This window comes from Lasioglossum baleicum, chromosome 7 (genome assembly GCF_051020765.1).
Source record: "Lasioglossum baleicum chromosome 7, iyLasBale1, whole genome shotgun sequence".
Lineage (NCBI taxonomy): Eukaryota > Metazoa > Arthropoda > Insecta > Hymenoptera > Halictidae > Lasioglossum > Lasioglossum baleicum.
Genome location: NC_134935.1, coordinates 9912939 through 9925334, shown reverse-complemented (window position 1 = coordinate 9925334; position 12396 = coordinate 9912939). Strand labels below are relative to the sequence as shown.

General features: G+C 37.9%; 1 protein-coding gene across 1 annotated transcript in view; it reads left to right on the top strand.

Moving 5' to 3' along the window:
* LOC143210875 (neurotrimin) overlaps positions 1-12396 on the top strand; it is a 230709-nt gene that overhangs the window by 40653 nt on the left and 177660 nt on the right. The gene's annotated exons all lie outside the window — the stretch shown is intronic.

Below are 12396 nucleotides of genomic sequence, written 5' to 3'. Positions count from 1 at the left end.
TCTTACGATGTATCTATGTACACGGCAGTATTGTATATACCTACGTACAGGGTGTTTCACTTTAATCAGACAAAGCCCAGTACGTCTGTGGCCTGGTCAGCCACGAAATTTCATCCTTAACACAGTTGTTTTTCAGGAAGAAGCAGCTGTGCAAACGTAGATGTGGGATCCTTTATCTTAATAATGCCGTCCGCGACTGAAATTCACTTCTCTTCAACCTTTTTTAGCGATTTACGGAAAAAAATGTGGTGCCAATTTTTCGATTGATTGATAGGGACTTATAATGAGACTGCGGATGTTAATGCAATTTGCAATTTTTTTAGACGAATTTGGAGAAACTAGAATCCAATGAAACCTTATTTCTGTGGTAGTAGCCTTTTTAGAAGATATTTTATATAGATAGATATTTTATATTCTAGTTTATAGTTGAATAAAAAGATCTGCAGTCTACTTATATAGTTATCGGAATATTTATAAAATATAATACAGAAATGCAGAAGAGAGATCACCAGAGATCACTGTAGAGAAAAACGATCAGCCTGTGCAGGATCACTTTAATTTTTAAATGCTGATCCGGATGAATCTATTAATTTCCAACTGCGGTGGTAGATTATGCTTGAAGTAGCTGTACACGTATTCTGCTTCGCATTCAGGTAAAGACTGCTTCGCTGGACACCGGTATTATTACCTGAGCTGTTGATCTGCTTATACGACAAAGACTCCGTTGTTCGTTAGACAATGTTTGTTGGTACCCTTACAAGAAACATGCACAGTGCAACAGCTTTGAGTCAGAGAAAATGGTACCACAAATTAGTCATCAGAATTGCCCGGTCTACAAACTTGTATTTAATTCATTGATTAATTCATTTAATCAATTGATTTAATTCGTTTATTATTACAATTTGTTATTATTTTTGTTATACAATGTATTATCATTACAATGACAATAGATATATTCTAAATGAAATTGTCAAACACCGCAAATACGTTAGAGCAATCCTTTCCCTGACTGAAAAACTTCACCTCCATCATTGTCGATAATAGAATTTGTTTCAAGCTTCGATAAAAGTGCTCTCGATAGCTGAGAACTAAAGTGTATTAGATGCTCAGCGAGATGAAACATTCGCTAATAAACTCAAGGATTTTCTTCTTTTCTTCCCTCCGGTTCTTAGTTTGAGTACGAGGATTACCGTCCAGGAAAAAAGTATCGAAACCTGATGCACAAGATGTGCCATATCGCTAACGATGCTCATAGTCCTTTTCAAACACTGGATATCCTCAGGGATGTTGCACTCTAGGCTTTCGTAAAGTGTTACTGTCAAAGCCGTAGACCAATGGCATAGTGTTCATAAATATAGATAAACTGCACAATATATGTACTCGCAAAACATTCGATTCGTTTGCTTACTCGTTGAATGTTCACTCATTAACCCTTTGCAAAACGTGTTTTTTATATGTGTTTGGTTCTTCCCTCATTTATTTCAGTCTTATTTTTCAGTTAAAAACAAATAGAAGTTTCACAAATATAAATGACAACAAAGTTTGAGAGCTATATTTAATATAATAATAACCAAAATTGTTTAAAACAAGTAGCAGTCAAGGTACTGTCTTTTGATGTAAATTTCAAATGAAACACTTAAAATAGTAGGGGGTTGTTGGCAACAAAATTGAAAAATAATTCGGAGTGCAAAGGGTTAATTGCTAGGTTTTACTTAGTAAACACACAGAGTGTAAAAACGCACTCGAAAGTTCCTATTAACAATACCAACGCGGACACGAACTCGATACGCGAATTGAAAATGATGCTAAAAATTCGTCTTTCAAGTAAAGTGAAAGAAAGAATATGTACGTACTTTTGTAAACAAATGGCCGGTATTCAATGTGTTTGATCAGCGTAGCTTTTAAAGTTAACTCCGGTTAAATCTAACTGGGTTCGTAAGATGAAACGCGAGTACAGTGGCTCGCGAAAGTTCTCGCACACACAGATGAAATATACGCACTGCGCGATAATGTTACACCGAAGTAAATCTTTTTAGTGAACAAAATTTTGATGTTCGAGAGCTTTCATTTCAATATTTCGCTAATGTTTTACATATATACGTATACGACAAACGAATGAAACCTTTCACCTTTCTGTAGAGACACTTTTGCGAGTTACTGTACATACGCGAACCGAAAGAGGAAAACCGCCAAGAGCCAGCGAATCTTCATCCAATATGAACAACAAGAATAGCCTCGACTGCTCTTGCCGAGTTTTTCCTTTCGGCGGGCCCATTTCTGTGAAACGGCCTCTACAGATGTAAGGGTACCGGATTGGCTAATAAGAAACGTCGGATTCTTTCGTAGGAGGTGGTTTCTGATGTTCTAATAATGAACGATTCTCAATCATTTATACAACGTATGTTCAACAACCGAGATTTAAACGTTTACTTTAGAAAGATTTCATTGTACTCTGATATTCGTGGACGATATTTATTCGGACTACCATATTCGGGGACTGTTTTATGCAAGCTTTTATGCAAGCAAAGAAATTTATTTATTTAGACGGAGAGAAAAGCTTTCTGGCTCTAGTTACCGTATGTATAGCTACTTCAACCTTTGTTGGTTACGTACTTTTAAATTGAAACGAAATTAATCATGTACTTTCGATGAAAATGAAAATTTCTTCTAAACTAATAATTTTTTGCCATAAGCGACACCGTACTTTTATGTAGGGAATAACGAGTAGCATCGACTAGTGGGTTAAAAAATACACGATTCCATTAAAAAAAACAAAGTTGACCTTCATACGACCTCTACGCGTCCGCATAGAAAAAAGATATCTACATCGGAAAGTGTGCCCCCTTATACCGTTTAACTTTTGTCTGAAACATTTTTTAGTGTCTTCAGCAGTTTCAGAGATATTCGACTGAGTCGATTGAAATGGGACACCCTGTATTGAATTAGAAGTGAACAGCAAGGAGGAGGGATTTTCATGCAATTATACTTTTCTACTTTTTTTCCGCTGTGCGTGAACGACTGGCCGAGAGATGGTTCGAAACGTTTCGTGATGGGAAGTTCAGTCTTACCGATGATAAACGGTCTGATAAACTCATCGAGATCGATAACGATCTAATCTCAAAAGCCTAATTGAAAATAATCCACGTTATATTGTGTACTACACGAGATATTGCTGTAATGGTACGGATATCAAAATCCTGCATTAAGATTCGTATCTGGCACTTACTGGAACAGGTACTTCCGACGTTACTTTTTGGCCAACCTGGTCATTGTATTTGATTGGTACTTGACATTGAACGTACAATGAATATATAGGGTGTCCGCGGTAAATTGGACCAGCGTTTTTCTCGTAAATAATATTCCAAAAAAATGGAAGAACTTACAGTAGGTATACCAATTTTTTGAAGGTGAAGGTGAAGTCTGCAGATGGCCTCCAGTTTCTTAAATGCAATGTGCGCTTTTTAATGTCATATAAAAGCTTGGGTGAAGAAGAAAGGTCATACAAGGTCAAAAATATTCCTGGAGTAATATTCTACGGACAAAGGATTTATCGTTGTACAAAAGCAGAAAGAGGAAAATCGCATTTGCTTTTACCGAGGATTTTTCCTTCGGCTGGCCGAGTGTTATGAATCAACCTGTACCGGGGTGCATGTAGTTATATTTCACAGTGATTTATCGTTCTCTTGTTATACGAGTGCTCTGTACAGGAGCAGGAAGAAGAAGATCGCGACGGCCCAGAGAATCTTCATAACAAGGTTGGTTTAGAGCGCTTTTGCCGAGCATTTGTCTTTTGATGAGCGAAGTATTATGAAACAACCTATACAAGCATCAGTGTAGTTATATTCTACGTGAAGGATTTATTTCGCGTAGCATTGCATGTGTGCTCTTCACAAGAGTTAAAAGAGGAAAGTGGATCTTTTCAACGGAGGTGGTCTAGGACGTTTTGGCTGAACATTTTTCTTTTGGAAGATCAACTTTTATGAAAGAACCTGTACACGCATGCGTGTTTTTATATTTTATAGCGATTTATCGTTGACTGGGTACATGTGAGAAGGATAGAATATGACGTACCATCAACGTCTTTTGCAGTGGGTAGGTTAGGTAAGTCAAATAAATTTGGAAGTCTATGACCTAGATCAGTGATGGCGAACCTTTTTCAAGAGTGGGTCAATTATTTTTATTTCTTTTTTAAATACTAGCCCGTGGGTCATACGTCAGTGGCTTCAATTAGAAGGGGGAGGGGGGAACGGGTGCCAATTATTTGGAAACATCAAACATTTTGTTAAAAGATAAAGTTGACAATTGAACCTTTTCGGTTCTCACTTTTGAAATAATCAAGAAAAGGTTTTAGTTTCCTTTTTGATTTATACCTTTAACTGTTGCAGATCATTATTACAATAAACGCGTGGGTCACTTACAAAGCCTTCGTGGGTCAGTATCTGACCCGCCTGTCATAGGTTCGCCCCCCCCACCACTGACCTAGACTCTACAGGACCTAGGTCCTAGATCTTCAGCCAATCTGAACAACATGGACTCGGAGTGGTTTCGCGGATTTTTCTGTCGGTGGGCCGAATGTTGTGGAACGACCAACTTGAAAAGAAAGAAGAGGGGATAAACATATACTATTCTCGAGTCCGAACTGTAGATTTTTAGAGTACGCTGATCAACGACGTCGGTGAAGAGGGTAGGTCAGGTAGATCAAATAAATTTGGGCGCCTATGACCTAGACTCTACAGGACCTAGGTCCTAGAGGATCTTCAGCCAATCTAAACAACAAGGACGCGGAGTGGTTTCCCGGATTTTTCTGTCGATGCGCCGAGTGTTGTGAAACAGCAAACAGCAACAACTTCAAAAGAAAAAAGAGGGGATAAAAATGTTCTATTCTCGAGACAAAACTGTAGATTCTTATGGTGTGCTAATCAACGTCTTTGGTGAAGAGGGTGGGTCAGGTAGGTCAAATAAGTTTGGGCCGCCTACGACTCACAATCAGACTCTAGAGGATCTTCAGCCAATCTCAACAACAAGGACTCGTTTCGCGGATTTTTCCGCCGGCGGGCCGAGTGTTATGAAACAGCCTGTACAGGCGTGCATGTAGTTATATTCTATAGGTACGTAAGGGAGTTATCGGTGTCGTGTTACACGTGTGCTCGCGGTGCTTGCCGGCTGACTGCGGTAAGTTCCGAAGGGTGGTTTCGAGCCGCGGCTGTCCGTGTAGGCCAACTTGTCGGCTATCTACGACTTTCGAAAGCTCGTTAGCCACGAGCGTGCACGCTTAAACGGCCGCTAAATTGAAATCGATCCTTGCAGCTTTTGGCTTCGATCCCTGACGCGTCTCGAGAATTCAACCGCGAGAACACACTCGCGCCGATCCACGTGCCGCCTTGCACCAATGTGCACGCGACAATCTTGTTAAACTCGAACGCCGAGCTCAAACCGTTTTCGGGCCGCGGTGGGCTCGCTTCAAACCCGACCAACTATGTACTTTTTTCACTACGTTCCTCCCCTCTCCTCTCGCAGCAGAACACCGATCGTCGATTAATTAGCGAATCACGCGCGAGAATATTAGCGCGCTGTTTTTCAACCGTTCTTTTTCAACAATTAGAGCTTTGTTGTCTTCAATCATTTCTCAAAAGAAAAAGAAAATTTATATTTATTATATATTAGGGCGGGGTCACAAGATATAGTAGAACTACAATGAAACAGCACGAACTCGAGGGTTTTCTTAGATCAAGACTTCACTGTCTTTTTTTATTATACTGTGTCCCAATATTTTCGAGACCGACTGCACGTTTCATATGTTATTTCTGTAAGAAAAGCTATTCTGAGAGACTACGAAACGTGCACTGAGCCGATAACATGAAAAATTCCGGCATTTTCACAGATTTTCTTGAGTTGCGACACCGTTTACTATAAATAGTTCGCGGATAAGAATCCGCATATTTGCATAAAGGTGCGAATAGATTTCGCTGGTTGTTTCATAAAAGTTCGAGAAAAAGATTTCTTTCGTCGACTGCGATACAAACATAATGAAAACATCATTAGCTTTCGTTGATTAACAAAATAGCAGCCCGACATCTGAATATAATTAAGTCAGGTAAAATATGGTGGTACTGGAAATGAAGAAAAAAGAAGTTCGCATCGTTTTCTTTTATGACTAAACTTTCATACATCATGGCTGTGCTCACTGTAAGTGGGTAGCAAGTGTCGTGACTCGAAAAGGTAGATCGTGTACTTGTTAAGGGTAGTTAGGGCTTATTTCAAGTTACGGGTTGCTACATTTATATTTTCGTGTAGCCTAATTGGCTCCTTTAATTAAAAATCCAATACTTATGATCGAATCGATAGGAAATAAAATCTGACTGGGGAGACTTGATAATAGAATTATTAAATCTTTACGATGAAAATAATGAACTGCGGATTTTATGCATTTATGGCATAACTGGTTAAGTGAAATAAACAGCAGTGACGACATTGGAAGAATTAAAGAACATCATAATATTCTTTGCGATTTATTTAAATCGTTAACGGACGAAATTTATTTATTTTACCACGTTTTTTAACCACTGTTCGTTGCAATTAATACAAGACATTTCTATTTTGCATAAAGATCCGCAGTCTACTAATTTCTTTGATAATGTCTTTATTTTAATCAGAATATCAACTTACGAGCGTTCTGCATATTAAAGGAATATTCAATGTATCAAGAAGAAATCGATTACATTCGCGAATTAGATTAATTCGGATTTAATATTCTACACCGTTCTGTTCAATATTAAAATATATTGTTACTGTTATATTATTATGGTTTTCCTTGTTTTTGTTCTCGTCAAAAACAGTTCTATAAAACATCAGCGGACTTTTCTAAAAATTGTCCGATCCGAAATAAAACATTACTTATAATAATACTTTGAAGATGTTCCAACACGGCCATTAGCAATGGAACTGGCTGGGCGGCAATTTAGTCAACGAAGGCAGCCGTTGATAAGAACGTAAGTGCTCGCGCCTCGGTAAAAAGCTACTTGTGTGATTTTGTTGCTACTAAAAGTGTACTCATTGGAGGGTGGTAACGAGCCGTGTGCTGTCCGCCTCCGATAAGTGAAATAGTAAGAAACAGAAAGGAACGAATGGCCAAGGAAATTATTTTTACTATCGAAAGCGAAGTATGTTTCTCGGAACTGATATTTGACACGAGATAACGCGTATTAGACGAACAAAAACAAAAATGAAAGCTGAAGTAAATTGTATTATTGCGTGGGCAAATATTTCTTCAAGTTATAGCCAGTAAAGTCATTTTATTCGCGAGTTAACGAGAAATGCAATGAATCAATGGGGTCTTATCTTTTTCGGTGCTTGTACGATAGATATAATATAATATCTTCGATATACGTGCGTGCATTGTACTTTTATGTAGCAAACATTAAAGATTGGGTTTAATAACAGCTTATTACATTTATATGACCATCGTTCATATTTGTATTTAGATCTCTCTTACTGCGGTTTGTACCTCCATCGATTTGTATCGTACATGCGTGTGCTACATATGTACCAATATTGTAACATAAACTCTGTAGCATATATTCGTTCGTCCAGGAAAAAAGTAACACAACTCAAAATATATTTCCAGAACAAGTGTAACAATGAATATAGAAATTGTGGTGTACTTTAAAACGAGACTGCCGATCTTTATGCAAAATGAAAATTGTTTGCATCGATTGCAAGAAATAGAAATCAAATTGAATGTTGTCACTTCCCTTAATGATTTTAATACAGGAGAAATCATATATTGACTCTTGAATTTTTAAAATTTTCCAACAATTTTGAATTTCATCTACTCAATTTTCCTATAAATGCATAAAGTAATTTTCAAATCTCCTGTAAAATTTCCTTTTTTTTAAACTCATGTCACTTTTCTTCTGAATGAACTATGGCAAACATGATATAATCCTGAGACTTCGGTTATATCTCGTAGCAAATGCGTATCACTGTGGCTAACAAGAAACCCCATGTAGTTTTATAAATTAAAAATCCACTACTAGTCAATAAAGAAACCGCGTTTAAATAAAATGTGATATACAAGCGAACTTATTTATGTTGCAATCAAATACTGAAAATACGGAAGTGACACAGAAAGGGAGTGTTTGCAGCCAGGCTGCGCGTGATACATCAAACGTAGTTCCTAAATGGTTAAATAAAAACTTCAGTTTACAAAAACAAATTGGAAAACACAAATTCTGCCGCAACATCTGTGAAAGTTGGTGATCAAGGGTTTCTGGTGTCGCTAATAACGAATCCGACATCGAAAATTGAAAATTGAAAATGAGGGTTCCGAATAGTTTTCGTATGTACAGTAAATCCTCTATAAACGCATAAAAGCTGTAGCAGATAAACGCAGAAAAAATATCCCCTCCACATTAGTAATCTGATCTCGGCTCGGGTATAGCGGTGTGAAAGTGTGAACCACTATGTACTAACGCGACGCGGAGAGTCGCAGTCGTCGGCACAGAGTAAAGGCCCGTGCGTCCTCACAATGTAACACCAATATTTAATCTTTTTTATTATTACTTATTTTTTTATGAAACTTTCATCAATATATTCGTGGCAGTGGTCTGATTAAAAAAAGACCAAACACGATATAATTTCAACTGTGTGTAGTGGTTCAATTGACGATGAAAGTTTCGGCGCAAAGAAGGACAGTGTATGGGAAAGAAAGAGACGCGGATAGTCGCAGTCGCCGGCACAGTTTAAAATTTAAATGACGATGAACGTTTCGGGCGCAAGGAAGGACAGCGTATGGGAAAGAAAGAGACGCGAAGAGTCGCAGTCAAAAAAATGAAGCTCAAAAAAATAGCTAACCGTCTCGGATAAACGCATACAGATGCCCCCTAGGCTTATGCGTTTATGGTGACAATACTGTATATACCGTCAGGTGATGTCACGAACTTGTGTTTGCTTATCCTAAGAAAATCGTATGAGAGCGGGGCAACTTCAATGCTACCAAAATTGGGGCTGATCGGCAATATAAGTCGCGCTCTGCTGGCTGTCTATGCCGAAAACGACGAGTCAGCGTAAATAAGATCATGCGAATAAAACAATGGGCAATGCATTACCACTTTAACGACAGTATAGCGTGTCTCGTGTTCGGTGGCACACTGTACCTAGATCACGAATGTTATGTCTTCACATTGACATGACCGACACGCGAAATGTTTAAGGCTCACGTTATTATATTATAAGACCTTTACCTTACTGATTGCGGGAACCCTTTCGGCCCCGCAATAAATGCGCCGTCGTCACCTGGACTGCGAATTATTAAACATGATCGATAAGCCACTGTGGTATTTTCTATCGTGGTTACCGCGGATGTAAAATTAGAGTTTAACTGGCACATCATTGCTCACACTACACATCCCAAATTTAACAGCTCGTGCCGGACACGTTAAAAGCAGACCAATTAATCGTTAAATCGACATTCGGAGGAAGCTGCAATGTAATTTTAGACACATGCGAATATCACAGTGAGATCTCCGGACACGAGAGGACCTAGACCTTCTTGCAATTCAATTCTTCTTGCAATAATTGTAAGTCGATATTTAGCAAAAATATGTAAATATCGATTTATTTCTAGATAACGAAAAGAGATAAAAATTTCTATGTGTTTTTATACATCATTATTAATTTCTTACCTGTTTAAAGCGATCATAATGGTATTGTAAACTGTTTAAGATCATATCGTCACTTTTAATAATTAGTATTTATTTAATGATTTAATATTTTTACACGTTTGGATTGCTCTGTATTCTAGTTAAACTGTAAGGTAAGAAACATAGATAAGAAGCACATCAAATAAAGAGAAGGAAGGGCGGAACGTCTAATGGAATGGGGAGAAATAAGAGGACGTAGTAAAAAGATGATTTATCATAGGAAACAATTCTAGCTATTACCAGGAACGACTATATAGAAATCAGACAAAACATGCGACATTGAAAATTTTATGTTTATTATGTTGTACCAACATAGTAAGTTGAAGAACGAGTGTGTGAGCGTACTAAAATAAATTTTATAAAAAAAAATTAAACCGACTTTGAAAAAACGCACTAAAACGTATGAAACAATTTCCATTTAATTCATGTGAATACACACGAACTTAAATACAATAATAATACTAATATAAATTTTCCAAATGACAGATGTTGCTGATTATGATTTCATTAATACATAATATGGTGGACTTGGAAATCAGTAAGTGGAAAGAGAAGATACATTAATATGTGAAAGCATGTAGATGAATTTAATGATTTTTCGTAATTTCCAGTGTCGAAAATTTTCAATTTTGCGCTGCCTCCGAAAAGATTGTATTGAATTTAAGTTCGTGTCTATTCACGTAAATTAAATGGAAATTATTTCATACCTTTTAGTGTATTTTTTAAGTGCGTTTTTTCGAAATCGGTTTTATTTTTTTTTATAAAATTTTTTATTTCACACTCAAAGAGTGGAACGAGCAGAATTTGTAGAACACCGTAGGATGGTTTTTCGGTGTTATTCGCAATAAAAAGGGGACCAATCGGTAGACATACCCTACAAAATGCAGAAGGTTTCGTCCGGATTGGTCCATCCATCTCGGAGTAATCGGTGAACATACATAGAAGAAAAAAAGGCATATACAGATCGAATTGAGTAACCTCCTCATTTTTCGAAGTCGGTTAAAAACATACAGATATTATACATACAAATGTTTCGAGTAATATATATATCACATTTCTAATTACAGCAGTAGTACTCTTGCATTTAATACGAAATTTCAAAACTGTTCGACTACCCGAACGATTCGATTTACCGAACCACCTCGGTCCCAATTAGTTCGAATAATTGACGCTGTATCAATCTTCTTCAAACCTTTCAATCTCTGTATTCTGTCAAATTGCACCTCTGCTCGTTCCCGTCACGAGTGCATCAAATCCGCGTTCTAACAAAAAGACAATTCCCTAAGCCTGCGAAGTAAGCGACGCAAAATGGAACTGGTGAAAAGAAATTGATTCGGAGGTAGTAGCCGAACACAAAGAATTGTTAATACGACGGGAATCTTCGGGCTCTAATAGACCTGCCTGATCGGCAAGAGCGGTTGATTTAGTGGCCAAGATATTCGTTCGAAAATTATGATCGAGCTAGGGGGAGGATTTGCGGTAATAGATATGGCGCGATTGTAGGGAGGGTGATTCAAGAAAACTCGTGTTCGAAGGGTTTTCCCTTTTCGCAGGAACGGCGCGCCGCCGGAACCGTGCACCTGCAATAAGTGAAAGCAATTGCAGGTAATAGCATCGGGCCGGAGCTACGATTCCATCCAGCAAACACGCGTACCTCACATATCCGCGCTGATTGTGAACCTGAATTATCGCATGATTCCTGCCATTGCGGGAAAAATTTCGACATCAACAGAAATGTATTTGTAAATAGCCGGGAACCGAGGCGGAGCGCGTTCTGTTAATCAGATTATCAGACACACACTATACAAACGCTGACGCATGTAATTGTTAACGTATTGGGTTGCCATCTATATAAAATCGCGAACGGCATAAAAACTCCAGACTTTTCCCTCTGTAACCCGGACAATATATGTATATTTGTTACGATAATTATCAGCAGATAGGAATCATTTTTATTTGCGAATTATAGGGCAAATTTCATCCCCATATCTCTTATGGTTCAAGAGTTATGGTGGATGCTTTGTATCGTGGTGCAGCGTTCACTTAAAATAATTTTAATTTCGTCAATTTTAAAGTGATCGCTTTTCTAAAAAGTTTCCCGCTATGAAAACATTGCATTTGTTCACAACATTTTTTTAGCAGATGCTCTGATTGCTTTCACTATTAGCTCCTAAAAACTCATTTTCATCGGTTTGTTAGTTCTGGTCTTATAGTTTAATGAAAAAAGGGTGCCACCTTGTTTTACACGTCTGTAAAATCAACAATTTTTGAGAGATCGGAGAATACTTTCAGTGGTTCGTTCATAGGTTACTAAAAGCTACAACATATTCAAATTCGAACAAACTCCAAAAAGTGTCCGATTTCGCGTGGAATGACCCATAGTGGAGCAAGTGTGAGCGATTAACATCGGAAAATCGGGAACCTGAAAGAAAATCCCCCGGGACGTCTCCAGATGCACTGAAAACTAGGACAAATCCGGGAAAAAGCCGGACGGATGGCAACTCTATTCACGCACCCTCTAAATTGAAATACAGTGAACCGCTTTAAAAGGACGATAACTTTTTTAATATCAGACCACACGACTTGGATATATTTTGAGAAGTTAGAGCAATTAATTTACTTCGTTTACTTACTGTCCACTTAATTTTTCCCGCGAGGGTAGGTGACCAGTGAGCACTCGGCAATTTCATTTTCA